The sequence below is a fragment of the Dasypus novemcinctus genome, chromosome 20, assembly GCF_030445035.2.
Source record: "Dasypus novemcinctus isolate mDasNov1 chromosome 20, mDasNov1.1.hap2, whole genome shotgun sequence".
NCBI lineage: Eukaryota > Metazoa > Chordata > Mammalia > Cingulata > Dasypodidae > Dasypus > Dasypus novemcinctus.
In genome coordinates this window covers 43,502,666-43,523,249 of record NC_080692.1, presented here as the reverse complement: position 1 = coordinate 43,523,249, position 20,584 = coordinate 43,502,666, and the positions used below count along the sequence as shown (strand labels likewise).

Here is a 20,584-nt window from a genome sequence, read left to right as displayed (position 1 = left end):
TTGCTTATAGTGTTTGACATTGTAATTATCCATAGTATCCATAGTGAAGACAATAGTAGGAAAGTGAAATAGAATAAAGGACTATATAAGAAGACAGATGACCAAAGGCTTGTCTCTTGTCACTATTCACTTGTCTCTAGAATACTTTCACCTGTGATACAATAGACAAATTATTATTCACATTATAATTATATTGGTAGAGGAGACCATACCAGTTTTTGTTGTGTTCTAACTTACAGTACCCATTGGGATAACCAGGACCCTCAAGGAAAGCAGACCTTAAGCAGCAAAATATTTCATTTGCATTATTTAGTTGATTTTAGCTTGTTTTTTGGTTCACTTTCATGTTTAATGTGCAAATAATTGTGAGACAATGAAAGTCCCATAAACTTAGACTGAGCTAATAACTGTTCACTGAAGATCGAATGTTTCTTTCTTGGTGAGTAAAATGTTTGTGGTTTTACATAGATATTTCCTTAAACTGTGGTATCTCCAAAACCCAAAATATGTTCCAAAATATGTATGCTTTAAGGTTTGAGAGCTCACACTGTGTTTAATCTTCTTCAAGAATTCAGTGAAATTAGAGAAGTGAATATTTCTCATGTCACTGGCAGGCATCCTCTTCACCTGCTCTGATTTTAGTTCTCAGATAGGATCCAGGGCTGCACCTTTTGCCAAAGCTGTTAGATCACTTCCTGAGTATCCATCCATCATTCTGGGAAGGGGAAGCAAGAAACAGCACATCATTTTCATCGCTGCAGATTTAAAATCTGTAGTGAGTTATGCTGGCTCTTTCTGGGTCAATGGGCTTCCTTGTTTACAAAGCAGATTTTCAAGTAAAAGTAGTCTTGTCTCCTCATTTGGTAAAACACGTACACCCATTTTACCAAAACACCTGATGAAATGCCTGAGAATGGCCTTGTCAAGCTCTTATGGTCTGTTATTGCACCTGTTACCAATACTCCATCATCTCCAGCAGGTTGAACACCATCGGATTCTATTAGACATTCCATTTTCAGAGGTCTATCAGCATCGAGTTCTCCTCATCTTTCACATTAAAGACTATTAACTTCATCGGTAAAAATTATAGAAGGCTGAAGTTCTCGGGCCACAGCAAAGAGAGCTCTCACCAATTTCTCTCCTTCTCCCACTTATTTTGAAGTTAAACTGGCAGCACTTATGTTAAAGAAAGTTGCATTAGACTCTGCAACTACTGCTTTTAGCCAACATTGTTTTTCCATTTCCAGGAGGACCAAAGAGAGACACTCCTCTGGCAGGAGCTCTAAGCCCTGTCAACAACTGAGGCCTTGGAGAAGGAAGAAAAATGGTTTCTTACAGTGCTTGTTTTGCCAACTCTTGCCCAGTACTATCATCAAATTTAACAGCTGTTCCATTCTCAGCCATTTCCTTCATTATGAGGTTAGCAAGGTTGCTGCCCACGTTCCTAAAAGTTTTCATGTCTTTCTTTTCACGAGCAGGAGTTGTAGGGGTAGAGCGTTTATTTGTTCTATTTGTGTCTGAAATACCCTTATGGGTTGCCGTTATGGGACCAGGCCCCTTTCTCACTCCAGAAACCTTGGATAATCCACTGCAGCTCAGTGCTCCATGGTGGCCCGAGAGACCTGAGGATCTGGATTTCATGACTGTTTTGGACAAGGCAGTGAATTACTGGTGTGTGTTAAGGGAACCTTTCTTTTGGGAACAGTTCCATTTTCTGACTGGAGATGTCTTTTGTGTCATGTTAAGTTTGTACCATCATAATAGACATCCGTTTGTGACTTGGAAAACTGTAAAACTGGTTGCAGCTTCTCTGGAAGTTGTAAACGGTCCTTGGTCCTAACCAAATTAATCAACATTTTAGCTTGAAGGCATCCAGCCCTTCCACATTGTTCACCTTGTCCTGTGGCTATGACTGCCATTCCTTTCTCTAGTTCTTCAACACCTGTTAGTACCATTCCACAGCTTGCTCCTTCATCCTGACTCCAGTCAGCTGCAATGAGTATAAATTCCTATAATAGTTACCCCTTCATGGTTTTTGAAAGAAATTAATTGTCCCCATGGTAAGGAGCTGCACAGATCCCAACAAAAGAAGATGCTGTCTCATAAATATGTTTTAAATCAGAATATTAGTGAGTGCACTGCCGCTTACTGATTGCTCCCAGGAATGCGCCTGAATTTTGGTGGCCAATATGGTCTAGAGTGAGAAATCCTGCAGTTTGGAGGGACAAAGAGCCTTAAACTCCAAGGCTTAGATGCCATTAGGCTGAGAGGGCCAGTTAGAGCAGGAGTTCTTCATCAGGGGCCTGGGGACCCCCAAGGAGTCCATGGAAAAGATTTCAGGGGGCCCATGACCTTGAATTGAAAAAAATAAACTTATTATCTTTATTTTCTCTGACCTCTAACTGAAAGCTAGCATTTCCATCACTTATAAATGAATGTAATAAATAAATTACCATAGTATTCCTTTCACCTGACTGGCAAAGGGATCCCTGTAACAAAAAAAGGTTAAGAACCTCTGAGTTGGAGCCATGCAAGGCAATTCCTTGCCACACCACAGGAACATACTTCTGTATTCTGTTCCTTTTTGCATCACTTGGTCTGTAGTTATCACCCTGGCAATAATGTAGAAAGAGGACAATTTTATGGAAAACTCAGATTCCATTCAATAGTTATTGTCTATTGTTTGCCAGACCATACAAGAGATATTGAAGCTACAGAGTTGAAGAAGACATGGTCCCAGCTTTCAAAAAACTTTAACGCCTCATGGAAACAGAAAAATTAAGTAAAATTCAAGATGTAGTTCATTAAAAGAGGTAATCACCAATCCTGGGAGCATAACAATGCAATTAATAAGCAATGTTCAATAGCTGGATAAGAAAGAGATGAGGTAACCTCTGAGGTAAACTTGACCTGGAGCTTACTACCAATTGAATGTGGTGCTGAGTAGCCGATTCTGAGGTTTCTAGATTGTATGACTACAGGGCAAGTGGCAGCATGGTCAGAGATAAGCAACAGAGTTGTTTGGGGGTGGTGGGAATAAGAAATTCAATTATAGACACAGAGAGTTGGAGGTGCACATTAGGACATTTTTCTTCCATTACAGGTAGCAAAGTCCCTGTCTAGTTAGCTTAAGGAAAAAGGAAAATTCTCAAGGATCCTGGGACAATTTATGGAATCTGAGAAGAGGAATGCTATCCAGGAAGATTAAGGGACCTAAATGCCATCCAAACTCTGCCTCTAGTCTCTGTTCTCTGCAGTTCTTCTGTAGAACTCCACCCACAGCATTAGATAGAACACCTGGACAAAGGATAAATAAGGAAATTAAGAGCTTGAATAATATGATAAATGAACTATATCTAATGGACATTTATAGAGCATTACACACCAAATCAGCAGGATATACCTTCTTCTCAAGTGCTCCTGGACCTTTCTCCAGGATAGACCATATGTTAGGACATAAGTCAGATAACAGTAAATTTAAAAACATTGAAATTATACAAAACACTTTCTCTCATCATAATGGTATTAAGCTGGACATTAATAACAGGGGAAAAAGGGAAAATCCACAAATATATGGCATTTAAACAATACATTTGTAAATAATCAGTGGGTTAAAGAAGAAATCATAAGAGAAATCAGTAAATACTTCAAGATAAATGAAAATGAGAACACAACATACCAAAACTTAGGGGTTAGAGCAAAAGCAGTGCTGAGAGGGAAATTTATAGCCCTCAATGCTTATATTAAAAAAGAGGAGCTAAAATTAATGACACAACTGCACACCTGGAAGAATTAGAAAAAGAACAGCAAACCAATCCCAAAACAATCAGAAAATAAACAATGAAGATTAGAGCAGAAATAAATAAAATGGAGGAAAAAACAATAGAGAAAATAAACAGAACTAAAAGTTGGGTCTTAGAGACAATCAACAAAATTGATGAAATGCCTAACTAGATTAAAGAGAAGAGACAAATATATAAAATCAGAAATGAAAAGAGAGACATTACCATTGACCCAGAAGAAACAAAAGAGTATAGTATAAGAGGATGCTATGAACAACTGTATTGCAACAAACAAATTTTGATGAAATTGAAAAATTCCTAGAAATGCACAAACAACCTGAACAGACCCTAGAATAGAAGACCTCAACAAACCAATCGCAGGCAAAGAAATTGAAATGGTTGTCAAAAACCTCCCCCAAATGAAAAATCCAGAACCAGATGGCTTCACTTGTGAATTCTATCAATCATTTAATGAAGACCTAATATCAATCTTGCTCAAATTCTTCCAAAAATTGAACAGAATGCTACCAAACTTATTCATGAAACTATCATAACCCTAATACCAAAGCCAAATATATTATGAAAAAAGAAAATTAAAGACCAATTAATGAATATGGATGCAAAAGTCCTCAACAAAATAATTGCTAACCAAATCCAAAAACACATAAAAAAGTTATACATCATGATCAAGTGGGCTTTATACTAGATATACAAGGGTAGTTGAACATAAGAAAACCAGTGTAATATACTACATTAATAAATTGAAGAAGAAAAATCACATGATTATTTCAGTTGATAAAGAAAAGGCATTTGACAAAATACAATGTCCTTTCTTGATAAAAAAAAAAAAACTCCAAAAAAAAAAAAATAGAAATAGAAGGAAACTTTCTTAATATGATAAAGTGCATATTTGAAAAACCCATAGCTAACATTGTACTTAATGGCAAAAGATGAAAAGCTTTCTCACTGAGATTGGGAACAAAACAAGAATGCTCACTCTCCCCACTGTTATACAATATTGTGCTAGAAGTACTAGCTAAAGCAATGAGGCAAGAAAAGGAAATAAAAGGCACACAAAGAGGAAAGGAAGAAATAAAACTTTTGTTATTCACTGATGATATGCTCCTATACTTGGAAAATACTGAAAAATCCACAACAAAGCTATTAGAACTAATAAATGACTTCAGCACAGTGGTGGGATACAAGATTAATATGCAAAAATCAACACTATTTCTACACACTACTAATAAGTAATCTGAGGAGGAAATCAGAAAAAAAATCCATTTATAATAGTGACTAAAAGAATAGCATTTTTAGGAATAATTTAATGAAGGACATAAAAGACCTGTATTCAAAAAACTCTAAAACATTGCTAAAAGAAACCAATGATGTTCTGATTAAATGGAAGGATATTCTGTGCTCATGGAAAGGAAGAATAAATATTAAGATGCCAATCCTACCCAAACTGATCTACAGATTTGACACAATTCTCATTCTTTAAAAATCCAATATCCTTCTTTGTAGAATTGGAAAAGCCCATTCTCACATTTATCTAGAAGGGTAAAGGCTCCCAAATAGTCAAAAATATGTTTAAAAAGAAGAACCAACTTGGAGGACTTTCACTTCCAGACTTTAAAGTATATTATCTAGCTACAGTGGTAAAAACAAAACAAAACAAAACAAACAAAAAAACACTGTATGCCAGCATGGTACTGGCATAAAGATAGACAGGTTGAATAATGACATGGAATCAAGAATTCAGAAATAGATCCTCACATCTATGGTCAAGTGATTTTTGACAAGCTTGTCAAACCCATTCAGCTGGGTCAGAATAACTTATGGTACTGGGAAAACTAGATATTCATATCTAAAAGAAAGAAAGATGACCCTTATCTCACACCTTATACAAAAGTTAATTCAAAATGGATCAAGGACCTAAATATAAAAACTAGAACCATAAAACTCATAGAAGAAAATGCAGAGATACATTTTCAAGATCTTGTGCTTGATGGTGGTTTCTTGGACCTTATATGAGCAGCAAAAGAAAGAATAAATAAATGGGACTTCCTTCAAATTAAATACTTTTATTCTTCAAAATACTGTCAAGAAAGTACAAGGGCAGCCTCTTGAATGGGAACAAATCTTCAGAATCATATATCTAATAAGGGATTGATGTCCATTTATTATAAAGTGATTACACAAGTTAATGAAAAATGACAAGCAACCCCTTCAAAACATGGGCAAAAGAATTGAACAGACATTTTTCTGAGTGGAAATACAAATGGCCAAGAGACACATGAAAAGATGTTCAACATCACTAGCTGTTAGGACAATGCAGACCAAAACTACAATGAGATACCATCTCATGCCATACAGAATGGCCATATTTTTTATGAAAATGAGATGCTTTTTTATTATTATTAAATGACATTCAAACATTTAGTAAATAAAAAAGAAATAAAACACATATAAGATGTATTTGAAAGGGGGCAAATATATCACCATTTGCAGATAAAATCATATTTTCTAGAAATCAAGGATAACATGGGTGAAACAACAATGGAATTATTGAGAAAACTTGGTTAAGGGACTGGATACTAGATAAATATATAATTTGTTTGGGAATATCATATGAACCAATATTTCATTCTTAGCAGGACAAAATATGAAAACAAAACTGAAATTCATAAGAAATTGTAGTGAATTGTTGAGACCTTTATAGATTTAATATTGGGATTTTTCAAAAAAAAAAAACTTGAATAAATGGGAAACCATGTTTCTAGATGGAAAGAGAGCACTCTAAATGTGACTGTAAATTATTTCTTATATTTAATGAAATACCAATTAAATCCCCAAGACAGAAAAGTTAAAAAATTTTTGAGAAGAAGTAAGACAGGGACTATCACTACCAGGGTTAAAATGTACATTAAAGCTATAATAATCAAATTTGTCTGATCAAAGCAATAGAATTGAAAAAATGGAAAAATCAGTTCAATTGAACAGAAGAGACAGCCCAGAAACATATCTTATTATAAAATAACTAAAAGTCTCTGACAAAGGTGGTATTACACATCAAGGCAAAAAAAAAAAAAGATGATTCAATAATTGATTTTGATGTAATGAATGTATGAATGTATATTCTCATTACATGGCACATGTCACAATGAATTCCAGAGTCAAATTTTAAAAACACCCTTAAATAAAAATAATTGGAAGCATTGTAAAAGTAGAAAGCAACATATTTGCCTGCATAAACTTCCTCCTTAGAGGACAGATTGTCTTACTAAAAAAGTTCACACAGATGACACGAAACTTCATTAAGACCTATTACATCAGGGTTCTTAACCAGGGGTCCAGGAGTTTCAGGGATCCATAAGCTTGATTTGAAAAAATCAACTTACTATCTTTATTTTCTTTGACCTCTAACTGAAATCAAGCATTTCCTTCACTTCTGAATGTATGCAATAAATTACAATAGTATTCACTTCCTATCACATTACACTTGTTGCATAGCTCGAAAAATTTATGGTCATCCATACTTTGAAATTATTGTAGCTGTTAGACCTGACTAGAGTTGAGTGTCATAAAACCATCTGTCCCCACATTCTGAAAAGTGGTCCATGAAACAAAATGGTTAAGAACCCCTGCATTACATGGACAAGTCTGTGAAAAAGCCATTGACAATAGAAGAAATAAAGATTAATGAATGTTTGAAAAAACACTGAATGTAAGTAATAAAGTATGTTACCTATCAAATTACAAGAATTTTGTTTTCTTTTTAAATAATATTTAACTCTGGTTTGGGTGTAAGCGTAACAGTGTTAGAAAGAAAGCTGCACCTGTAAGAGCACAAAAGCTCACCCAATTGTGGAGGAGAAAGAATTTTATTAATAATCTTGCAAGAACAGGTGCATGACCTGGATAAAATGGCCGCACCATTTTATCCAAACAACAATAAACACTGACGTTTATACCCTAAATCTAACATGCAGGTCCCTCCCCTGTTCCCAGTTGATTGGATACTTCAAGGGTTACAGCCTATGGGAGAGGTCTAATAACTTACTCGGGTTCCTGCACTGAGTAACTGCTCTGGCTGGGTGGGCTCCGCACCACTTTCATTCTGGCACCCCTTTTCAACTTCGCCGCCACTTTCACTATTAGCCCCACTCTCACTTCTCACCATTGGGCACCCTTACTTTGGCCCTGCCCTCATTTTGGCACCACTTTCAAATTCTTGGTGCCAAAAACACTAGAAGCCCTTTCCCTCCCTCCTCCAAGAGCAGAGCAGGCTCTGGCTTCTCCTTTATGTGAAAACTAAACTTAACCCTTTCCTTACAACCCCCCCCCCCCTCTTTCTTTTAGGCTCTTTTAGTTTTCACAATTTGGTCTCTCAAATCTGCTAAGAGCTTCCTCACATTCTTCATCACAGAGATCTTCCTCTTTAAGGTGGTACAAGTTGTTTTGCTTGTACTGTATGGGCATCTGCTTGGTTAGGGCCATTTCAGTGAATTTTTGAGCTAACCCTTGGGCACATGGGATGATGCAACGTCCAACTGCTGTGAATACCCCAGCCACGATGATAAGAGATGTCAGGACAGATAGTGCCATTCCTTTTAATTTCCACACCAGCTCTCTAACCACCCTGTGAGTGGGTTGTCAATGCCAGAATTTTCTTCTAACTCCTCAGATAAGGCTGTCAAGCTTTGCAAGGCTTTGGTGATAGTCCCATCTGGGGCCATATTGTGGGGGATGAAGGTATAGCAACTACCTCCAGTCATAATACAGATGCCTCCTTTCTCTGCTAGTATCAGGTCTAGGACTATCCTATTTTCCCATGCCCTTGGACTAGTAGCATCCAACCATTCTGCTATTCCTTTATCTGAAGCCCTAGTATAATTGATAAATATTTGTTGATTATAATATATATAGTTAATCCAATCCACATTTTTGCTAATGGTGACCCACCATAATAAGAATGACTCCAATCCTGAAGCTACCTGATTAATAGCTTTAAATTCATTAGGTATTCCCTGGGGAGCTCCTTTACTATCTAGATAAATTCAGTTATCAAAGGAACCAGGTAAACTTCTTTCCTTTCTCTTTCCCTGATTTTGTTTCTTCCTCTTTTTCAAATGCCAAGGTAAATGGGAGGGTCAATTGAACCAGAGCACAGGTTCCTCCCCACTTCTCAGGTAACACTGGTTGGAGGACACCCTTTCCACAGTACCACCAAAGGTCTACTCGGGGTATGGCCAAACTGGAGAAATTGCCAGTACTATCTTCACTCACATTCCATACTCATGTATACAAGGCCATGGTACCAAGGCTCTAGAGCCCTTTTCCCCATCAGAGAGACAGGCAGAGTGACTTCCTGGACCAGGGCAGGAAGCCACCATGGCTTTGATGTTTCCCTTTTTCATGGGATGGAAGAGAGAGGACAACCTTCTACAATTTTCACCAGGAGTAGCATTCTGCAAGAGGACCACCGTGCACTGAAACCACCTTTCATGATTTTCCATACCTAATGGAAAAGGCATGATATGAGCTGTGGGATGGCTTGTTGCATGAGTCTAACAATTGCTTTTGTTCAGACTCCAGACTGTGTATTTGACCCATTTTACCCAGACATTTGTGTCTCTATAGCCTATATCTGTTTCTATGGTCTGTTTTAAATCCTCTGCCTTAAGTGTCCTGATTGCTTTGGGATCATTCTGCATCAGGGAACTGGCTTTTGGTGGGTTTTCCCCTGGTATCTCTAAAGTGTTAGCTGGAGGGGACGTCGTTGACATCATATCCACAGCGGGAGGAAGGACTCAAATACAGAACCTTACCAGAGGATCTTTACCTATAATGTCCACCCCCCATTTCATAGACTGGGGAAGAATAAAGGATATTATTGCTGAATTTGTCTGCCTTTCTGATGGTTATTACTACTGGGTTACACTGGGTGTTTTTACAGTCTGGTGGGGTATTACCATTATAACAGGCTATTTTGTCCTCCAACAGTTTCCAGTGAGTACGGCCTCCTCGATTCCCGGTGGCCCACCCCTTGTACTCGGTAGTCCACAACACAAAGTTCCAATCAAGACAGTGGGGAGCTGGGGGAGGTTGAGATAACCTTTTGGTGACTCTGGGTATAGATATTTATTTTCCCACTCAACCACCACTGATGTCCTAAATCCCCATATTGTATCACTTGACAGGCATCAAACTGCACAGTTTGAGGCTCTAGGCTTTCAAATATATTTACTATCAATTAATGGGGCTTGTCATGACCTGAATCAGAAACATCATAGTCAGTATAATTATTGTCATTTTCAGAGACTTTAAATACTTCATCTGCTAGTTTCTTAAGGCACTAGACAAGGCAGATATAGATAATAGCCTTTTCCCTAAGTAGAGGGATATCTTTCTGCAAAGTTCACTGATAAAGAGTCCAGCCAGTCCCTCCCCCTTGCTGAAATGCCCCTTCAACTTTTGACTTCTCAGAGTGATCCTTAAGGGATCCAAAGTTGGAGTTATTTCCCAGGACTTGGATGGTGTTGCTGAGTACTTATCATCTGGTTTGGGTACTGGTCCTTTTGCTCTGGTGTATTGGGTTCAGCCTCGTTCTGCTGCCCGACTGCAGTCTCAGTTGTCAACAAAACTTGATAGGGTCCTTCCCAGTTAGGCTGAAGTTTGGACTTCTTCCATGACTTGATTAGGACCCAAATGCTGGGTTGGTGTTGATGGACAGTGAATTCGAGAAGCAGGGTCTGGGCCAGCAAACCATGATGCCTGAGGGATGACAAAGTAGAGGACAAAGCCAGTATATAATTCTTAAGGAAGAGATCCTTCGACTCTAAGGAAGGGAAGTCTCCAGTTTCTAGGAAAAGGCAAGCCCAAAAGCATTTAATAAGGGGAGATTTCCAGTTCTTTCCTAGAGGCCATTCTAATCCTCACTAGGGCTATGGGTTAGCACTTAATCCAGGCTAACTTTGTTTCTAAAGCAAACTTAGAAAGATGCTTCTTTAAAATCTGATTCATTCTCTCCACTCTTCCTGAAGACGACAGGTGCCAAGGTGTATGGAAGTTCCATGTAACACCCAGGCTTGACATAATATTCTAGAGTACACAGGAGATAAAGTGGCTACCATTTTCTGAGTCTGTATTTTCCACTAACCCATAACAAGGAATGATTTGTTCAAGGATAATTTTAGAAGTTCCTGATGCTGCAGCCAAGGCCAGAGAACATGTCTCCTCCCATCCTGTCAGATGATCTACAATAACCAGAACATACTTTAGCCGACCCAGTGGGGCATCTCAGTGTAATCAACCTGAATAGTCTGGAATGCCCTCAGGTTCTGCTCCCATCCCCATTGTTCTTGCTTCCTTAAGACTTTCTTATTAAACTTTTGGCACATTATAACTCATTCACTTATTTGTTTAGCGACGGTATAAAGGCTCACACATCCAAAATACTTAAGAACCAGATCACACATGGCCTGTACCCCCAATGACTCCCTTGGTGTAAGACTCCTAATACCTCTCTCATCACTTGTTTATTCAACAATTGCCTGCCATCTGGGAGGAGCCACCTCCCTTGATCATCTAGGGTCACTCCTAACTGTTCCAGCTCTTTCACCTCCTTTTCAGATAATGTGGGGACCCCAAACCCTTTGGAATGGAGGGTATCAGGATCATCAGCTTCAAAGAGGAACTAAGGGAAGCTTCCCTAGCCTCTTCATCTGCTAACCTGTTGCCCTTTACTTCAAACATATGACCTCTCTGGTGTCCATTTATATGCACCACTGATATTTCCCTGGGTAACTGTGGACTAGCGAATACTTCTTTTATTAATTTCCCACTGACTAGTCCTTTTCCTTTGCTGTTAATCAATCCCCTCTCTTCTCATATTTTTCCAAAGGTGTGGACTACCCGATAGGTGTACTTAGAGTCGGTATAGGCTGTACCATCCTTTTCCTCTAATAATTTGAAGGCTTGATTTAATGCATACAATTCACAAATTTGAGGTGACCAGTCATTGGGCAATCAGCCAGCTTCTTTCACCTCACAAGTTAGTCCATCTACAATTTCATAGCCATTATGCCTCCTTCCTTCTAGGACCCTAGAGGACCCAGCTATGAATAACTTCCCCCTGAGTGCAGGGGAGGTTCCCTAGCTTGGACCGGACTTGGATCTGATAACCAATCAGGTCTGAAAAGTCTTGCTCAGGAGCTTCCATTTGGTCAGATCCCTTCCAAGGAAGGAGGCTGGGTTGAGGCTATGGTTTGTTATCAATACCAAGTCATTTTTCCCATGAGGATAGCCTCGTATTTCAGAATTTGGGAGTCAACCACCTTCCTACTTTCTGAGACAAAATAGTTCTGACCTGGGTAAGTCCAATGTCAGTGCAGCATTGTTCCAAAATGTATTCACCAAATGCAATGAATGTGCCACGATGATGAAAAAGGCTGTTGATGTGGGAGGAGTGGGGTGGGGTGGAGAGTATATGGGAACCTCTTATATTTTTTAATGTAATTTTTTTTGTGATCTATGTATCTTTTTTTTTAAGAAAAAAACAATTTATTGAAGTGTATCATTCACACATGAACATACATATGCATACGTTCATACAGGGCTCCCATACATCACCCTATCACAGATACCCTGCATTGTTGTGAAACTTTTGTAACAAATTATGAAAAAGCATCATCAAAGTATTACTACTAACCATAGTCCGTATCTTATATTTGGTGTATTTTTCCCCAAACTCATCCTATTATTTATTTTTTTTAATTTATTGAAATATATCACTCATACATAAACATACATAAACAATAAGTGTATAATAGTTATGAACTTACAAAACAAACATATATAACATCAGAAAAACATATATAACATGTACCCTCCCACCAATAACTTGCATTGTTTTTAAACTTTTTAAACTAATGATTAAAGAGCATTGTCAAAATATTATCACTAAACGAAGTAGCTTTCCCCTAACCAATTCGATTGTTATTATTTTTATATCATTTATATATGAACACTCATAAACAATTAAGTGTATGGTAAAAGTTTATTACAAAGCAAACATGCATAACATCATACAGGGGTCCCATACATCAACCCTCCACCAACACCTTGCATTGTCATGAGAAGTTTGTTACAGACTATGAAAGAACACTGTCAAAATCTTACTACTAATCATAGTCCTTATCTTACATTTGGTGTGTTTTTCCCCCAACCCACCCTATTATTATTTTTAAAATATATTTTTTCATGACAGAAGTTGTAAACTTATAAAACAATCTTGCACATGTGCAGAATTCCCAAACAACACCCCTCCATCAACACACCACAATGTGATGTGTTATTTGCTACAGATAGAATAATATCATCTGATTATTGCCATGTCCATAGTGTGCATTTGTCTCACATTTTCCATACTGCCTCATTATCAACACAGTATATCTTTTGCATAGATGCAAGAATATTATATTATTACTACTAACCACAGTCAGTAGGTCACTCCAGCTGTATTTTCCCCATGCTTCTCCACATTCCCAACACCCTGCAGTAGTGATATACATTTGTTCTAGCTAACAAAGGACACTCTTGCATCTGTACCATCAACCACAATTCTCACCCACCTTTTGGTTTACTGTGCTTTACAGTTCCTAGATTATTCTCTAGCATTCTGTCAATTGGCATTTACATAACTAGACTATCATTTTCAGTCACATCCCCATTTATAAACTAACTGTTACTGTGTGTTACCATCCACTCTATACATTTCCACAATTGTACAGTAAAGCTAATTAAAACTTCTACATGCATTAAATATCAGTAGTCCACTCAGTCCTTCTCTTATCTCCTTTAAGAATCCACCACCTACCACCAGGTCTTGAAGATATTGTCCAATAATTTCTTCTGGAAGTTTTATGGTTCTTGCTTTTATTTTTAGTTTTTTTTATCCATTTTGAGTTAGTTTTTTAATAAGGTGTGAGAGAGGGGTCCTCTTTCCTTCTTTCAGCTATGGATGTCCAATTTTTTTTCAGCACCATTTGTTGAATGGGTTGTTCTGCCTGAGCTGTGTGAGTTTGACAGGCTAGTCAAAAATCACTTGACTGTACCTGTGAAGGTCTGTTTCTGAACCATAAATTTGGTTCCATTGGTCTGCTGTGTCTGTCTTTAGGCCAGTACCATGTTGTTTTTACCACTATAGGTAAGTATTATGATTTAAAGTCAGAAGATGAGAGTGCACGTTTCCTATATATGATGTTTCTGGTTATTCAGGACTCCTTACCCTTCCAAATAAATTTAGTGATCATGTTTTCATATTTTTCTTTAATGCTGATGGGATTTTTGTCAGGATTGCCTTAAATCTGTATATCAATTTGAGTAGAATTGAAGATTCATGATACTTAGTCTTCTAGTCCATGAGCATAGAATGTTCTTCCAGTTATTTAGGACTTTTTAAAATTTCTTTTAACATTGAGTTGCAGTTTTCTGAATACAAGTGCTTTACATTGTTGGTTAAGTTTATTCCTGACCATATGAGTTTTATCTGTCATATTTTATTTCACCACTCTTTTGACACTTTTAATTACTTTTATTGATATAATCATTATTTCTAGACTCTCCTCCAGGACCTCTCTCCTGTCTTTTCTTTTCAGGCTCTAGCACACCCTTCACTATTTCCTGAAATTCTGGTATCTTGCTTAGAAATTTTCTGTATCTGTTTATCTGTGAATATTCTAATTTCACCCTCATTTTTGAAAGACAGTCTTGCTGGATATATGATTCTTGGCTGGAAGTTTTTCTCTTGTAGTATCTTAAATATATCAGACCACTGTCTTGCCTCCATGGTTTCTGGTGAGAAATCAGCATTTAATCTTATTGGATATCCCTTATATGTTATGCATTGCTTTTCTCTTGCTGCTCTCAGAATTCTCTCTTGGTTTTTGGTCTTTGACATTCTGATGAGTTTGTGTCTTGGAGTTGGTCTATTTGGATTTTTTTGGATGAGAGTATGTTGTGCTTCTTGGACAGGAATACCTATGTCCTTCAACAGGGTTGGGAAATTTTCTACCATTATTTCTTTAAATATTCCTTCAGCCTCCTTTCCCTTCTCTTCTCCTTCTGGGATACCCATGACACATATATTTGCACATCTTTTGCTGTCATTTAGTTCCCTGAGATCTTGTTCAATTTTTTTTCCATTCTTCTCTTCTTTTGTATGTTCACTTTCAGTGGCCATTTCTTCAGGCTCACTAATCCTTTCTTCTGCCTCCTCAAATCTGCTATTATATGATTGCAATGATTTTAAAATTTCATTTATTGTGCCTTTCATTCCCATAAGATCTGCTATTTTTCTATGTAGGCTTTCAAATTCCTCTTTGTGGTCATCAAATGTCTTCTTAATATCCTTAATCTCTTTAGCCATCTCATTGAATTTATTAAGATTTGTTTGAACATCTATAATTAGTTGTTTCAACTCCTTTATGCATCTGGAGGCTTATCTTGTTCCTTTAACTGGGCCATAGCTTCCTGTTTCTTGGTGTGGATTGTAATTTTTGGTTGGTGTCTTGGCATCTGGCTTATTAGAGTATTTATTCTGGGTGCAGTTTTTCTCTTTAGTTTAGGGCTTCCTATCATGTCTCCCTTGCTGGTCGTGCAGTAGGAGCCAAGCATGTAGTTGGTGCTGGAAGCTGTGGAGGCTCAAGCTGCCCTCATTACACCAGGGACCAACAAAGCTTCTTCCAACTTTCTCCTTCACCAGGGGTAGGGACAGAGTCACAGCTGTATGGAATAATCCACATGCAGGCCTAGACTGTAATTGCCCAGAGAGACTGATGAAGCTTCACACTCCTTTCTCCCCTGCCTGGGGCAGGGATGGAGCTGCAGGTGTGCACAGCAATCTATGCAGTGCAGGTCCAAGATGACCACAGTTGCCCTGGTAGACTTCTGATTTTAGTCTATGCCAGCCAAAGTTCCCTGCAGTTACCTGTTTGGTTGGTGCAGGGCTCCTCAGCCTCCTCCCTGCCAGAGGCAGGGCCAATGCCTAGGCGGGTTGCAGGCTGATCTGCATGAAAGAAACTGGTTCCTGCCCAACACTGAGAGTTTCAGTCATTCTGGCCTCCCCTCAGGCTGGGGGTGGAGTCAGAATGGCGGCTACTGGCCTCTTTCTGACTTGAGCTGGTTCTCACGCCCCTGTTCCCAGGGTTGTCTCTTAGCCAGCCAAGTCTACCAATCAGCAGCTGAAATTGGCAGCCAGCTGTCTCCTCCTCCCCTGTTTCTGGGAAATGGAGCTTCCAATTCCCATCACAGAACAGCTCCTGGGGCAAGGCAGCTCATACCGCCAGAGTAGGACAGCACCAGCCTCTGCGGCTTGGCTAGTAATTTTCCGGAGAGTCTGACGCAGGTCCTCGCAGCTTCCTCCCTGTTGGAGGTGGCACTGGGGCCTAGGCTAGACCTGCAATATAATCTGGATGGGAAGAAGCCAGTCCCCACCAGCACTGGGATTTTCAGTCCACCCTGCTTCCCCTCATGCCAGGTGTGGAGTTAAGATGGCAGCTCCCGGCCTCCTTCTGACCTGGACAGGCTCAAGCTTTAGCTGGTCTCAGGAGTATACTGTAGCCCACTGAATTTCCTCATCAATAGCTGAAATTGGTGCCCAACCATCTCTTCCTCCCTCATTTTGGGGAAGTGGAGCTTTCAATTTCAGCCACGGAACAGCTCCCAAGGCATCTTGTACCTCCAGTGGAGGATGGGCACCGGCCTCCGGGCTATGGAGCCTCTACTCACAAGTCTTCTTGTAGATGGGCAGTCTCCTCCTTCCACTCCTTCAAAAACATTGCAGGATGCTCTTCTGTTCTCCTGGAGCCCCCAAACAGATGCTTCAGCTAGCTCCAGAGAGTGTTGGGTGTTTGCTAACTGCCCTGTAGCAGGAGCTGACTCTGGGAGCTCCTTACTCTGCAGCCATCTTGCTGGTTGTCTCTGTATCTTTTTTTTAAAAAAGGCAATTAAATTTAAAAAAAATATTTTTAATAGTTCTGTTCTGTTGAGGGTTGCTAATGACAAAGCCTCCTCCAAAAGTTAGCTTCCTGCTCTCTTTTACCAGGAGAGCAGTTGCTGCCACAGCTTGAATGCATCCAGGCCATCCCCTGAAGATAGGATCTAGAATTTTGGAACGGAAGGCTGCAGGTCTCCTTTGACCTCCCCAGATTTGGGTCGGAACCCCCAAGGTTGTCTCTTTATCTGCTGTAATAAACAGATAGAAAGGCTTCTCAAGGGAAGGGAGGGCTAGAACAGGTTCCCACACAGGTGCCCACACCAGTGCCCTTTTGAGCTCCTCTAAAGCCTCTATCTCCACTTGAGAGCTTACATATTCATTCTTAAAGAGGTGCTGAAGGACAATGGTCATTCTTTTTTAACTGCTTCCCTCTGGTTAGGGGCAGTAGGCCTTACCTGGCAAGGTGTAAAACCCTCCTGCTATTCTATCATGGTTGGAGGAAGATGACTATGGCACCCTGGGTGAAACTAGATGAAATCCCTGTATGACTAAAAAGATGGAAGAAATAAACTTAATTAGAATTTTGAGGATATAGGCTTTCACTGAAAGGATACTAGGCCACAAAAATAGAAAAGGCCAGGTGCCTAAAAGCTACATCTTCTCAAAGTTGATGGGCTTATTTTGCAGGTTTTCATCAGAAATTGGTTTTCAGGTCCTAAGTGAGGAAAGGTTACCCATAGACTATCTTGAAGGGGTTAAGCTGAAGTGGATCCTAGCCACCACATTTGCTGTTTCCTTCCTGGTGGGAAAATGCTTAGCCATGGCACGATGGCATGTGGGTTTGCCAGTCCTCCCCAGGATATGAGTTGGACAAGTTTTAGAATAAGGGCTAGGAGGGAGACTTGGATTAAGCATGTTCATTAATTACTTAGAAAATGAAGTTTACCAGGACCTTTTAACATGTACAATATCTCTCTGCATATGATCTAGAAAAGATATCACCATAATCATCAAGCATATACCTAGAATAGGAGAGATATAGGTACAGTACTTAACACCAATCAATGCATTAATGATTGCATAAGTTTCTTTTTGAGTTGCAATTAATAGATCTAAGCTCCACATTTGCAACACCATACAAGTTGTCTCTCCATGGGAGCAGGCCATGATGCCAATTATGTTTAAGTTCTACTTGCAGTGCTCTGGTAATCACTGTTGCACTTATCGTGTCCTTCACACAGCCAGCATGCTGCAGCAGCATTTACCCTAGAAAGAAACTACTAAAGTAGGCTCCAGTATTCCACTGGCCTGGTGCATAGCACCCCTCAGCACCATGGAGCTTTTTATTTCTACACCTTCACCATGATGACATTAATTAACAAGTATTTTACTTTGGCAATTTAAATGCCCAGTGGAATCAAGATTATCTTCCTTCACCACCAATTTAATATGCAGATTGAGGTGACCTCTGACAGTTTTTTCTGTTATGAAGCTACTATTGTTATTAAAATCAATTCAGTTTCTGTTTAATAATGACTTACTGGAATTAGCCATTCAAATATTTCAGTTTAAACAAACTTCTTGTAACTATCCATAACCAAATAGGCAATAGTTGCTTCATTTCAAGACAAATTCAGCCTTCACAAAACACATTCCCTCACTTAATGCTATCTTCTACAACTTGCCATATGCATTCAAGTTTTGTCCTACATACTTCCATCCTGATTTTATGAAAACCAGCTATCTATAATGTTGCAGATTTTTATTCATTTGGAAATAATTCCTTAATTTAATGGATGTGTTTAGAGAGGAAAAATCTGGAAGGATAAGGTCTTCAATGTAAACAGTAGCCACATATATTCTTATAAACTGTCTCTGCTTATCTGAGTGAAAATGCCCAATAATAATAAAAAACTCATATACTATTTTAAAAAATCAGCGATCTTATCTTGGGGGAAAAAAACACATTCCTTTAAACAAACTTACCAAATTCTAGTCAGCACTCCCACAAACCTTTTATGTCTTTCTGTATCTACTTAAGTCTCATATCCCTCATTCTGTTCTGTGAAAAAAGAACGAACTATTCATTTCAATTTAGGCATTTCAAAGATTCCCATACTTTATTTGCCAATATAAGTTCTTTTTTGAATTTTTGTCATTTGAATAGAGCTCTTTTAAGAATTTTCATTGTAATTTAATATTACCACCTGGATGTATTAAAACATGCACTGAACAAACAGACAAACACAAAAAGAATTAAGAAAGCAAGGTTGGCACAGAGCCAACCTCATCTGCCCCATATTTTAGCCAGAAAACATTGGGCAGTCATTTCCTTTCCCTTGTCTGATCATTATCAGTCTGATGTTCCAGCATACTTCCTAATGGACTATCTGGAGGAATGTCCCCAGGGGATCTCACACATACCCCCTCCACGGTCAACCGACTGCCTCTCCTCCCCATTCTGAGTCTTTTCTGGGCTTCTTTCAAGCCCAGACTCATCGCAGTTTCCCCACCACAAAGGCAATATTTAATAGTCCCACTTCTTACCTTGGCCCATGCACAGGGTTACCCGGCCAGTGAGAGACAGGTTTTCCCTTCCCCTTTTCTCATCCACAGTTGGCAGATGTAAGCATCTGGTCTTGAGACCTTCCAGCTGTCAGAGGTGAGCCCCCAATGGCAGGGTCCCAGACCGCTCAATCAGCAGGGTGTGCCTTCCCCTGGTCCAGCCCAAGGGTCCCCCTCTGAAGCTTTAGATCCCAGATGAATCCCCAAAGTTGTTAGAAAGAAAGCTGCACATGTAAGAGAACAAAAGCTCACCTGATTGTGGAGGAGAAAAGAATGTTATTAATGATCTTGCAAGAACAGGCGCACGACCCAGGTAAAATGGCCAGTGCGTCAAATAGAAAGAAACACTGACATTAAAATCCTAAACCTAGCACACAGGCCCCTCCCGTGTTCCCCACTGATTGGGTACTTCAGGGATAACAGCCTATCTGAGAGGTCTAACTAACTTACACAGCTCCGCTCCCTACAGCCCGTGAGTTGGGCCAGGTGGCGCGGCTTTCGGTCCTGGCGCTGCATTTCAAATTTGGAGCCATTTTCACTATTGGCCCCGCCCTCTTTTTTCATCATTGACTGCCCTCGCTCTGGCCCCACCCTCGCTTTGGCCCCCCTTTTCAAATTCTTGACCCCGAAACTGCTAGAACACCTTTCCCTCACTCCTCCAACTGCAGAGCCAGCTCTGGCTTCCCCTTTATGTGAAAACTAAAGGTAACCCTTTCCTTTCAACAGGTTATCTCGTACAGTTTAGAGGAGTTCATACACAATTTTTAGAAAAATAATTTTTCATTCTATGTCTGTAAGCCTTAAAAATATTTACCCTTTTGACTCTGTAATTACTTTTCAGGGAATGTACCTTAATGAAATACTCTGCCACAGAGAAAAAAAAAACAACTTTATGCAAAACGAAAAAAAAAATCATAGAATTTCATATGATAGTGAAAATGCGGCAGCTACATGTTAAACAATAGGAACCCTGGTTTAAAATTATGGTATATTTACCCAAAGTGATTTTCTGCAGCCATTTAAATATTTCTGTGATGATTTTAAAATACCATTATTAAATGACATCGTGAGGAGACAATTTATACTGCAACTGCCGATGTAAAATATGCATAGAGAAAAAGAATAACAATAATGCCCATCAGCTGTTACTAAAGGGGCGTACTTTCCTAGGATTATCTCATTTATCCTCACACCGACCCAAGGAAGCGCCTGCCTTTATTTGTCCCACTGAACAGAT

General features: G+C 39.1%; 1 pseudogene; it reads right to left on the bottom strand.

Moving 5' to 3' along the window:
• Positions 1-476: 476 nt before the first annotated feature.
• Positions 477-19,911, bottom strand: LOC101445512 (spastin-like; annotated as a pseudogene).
• Positions 19,912-20,584: the final 673 nt, after the last annotated feature.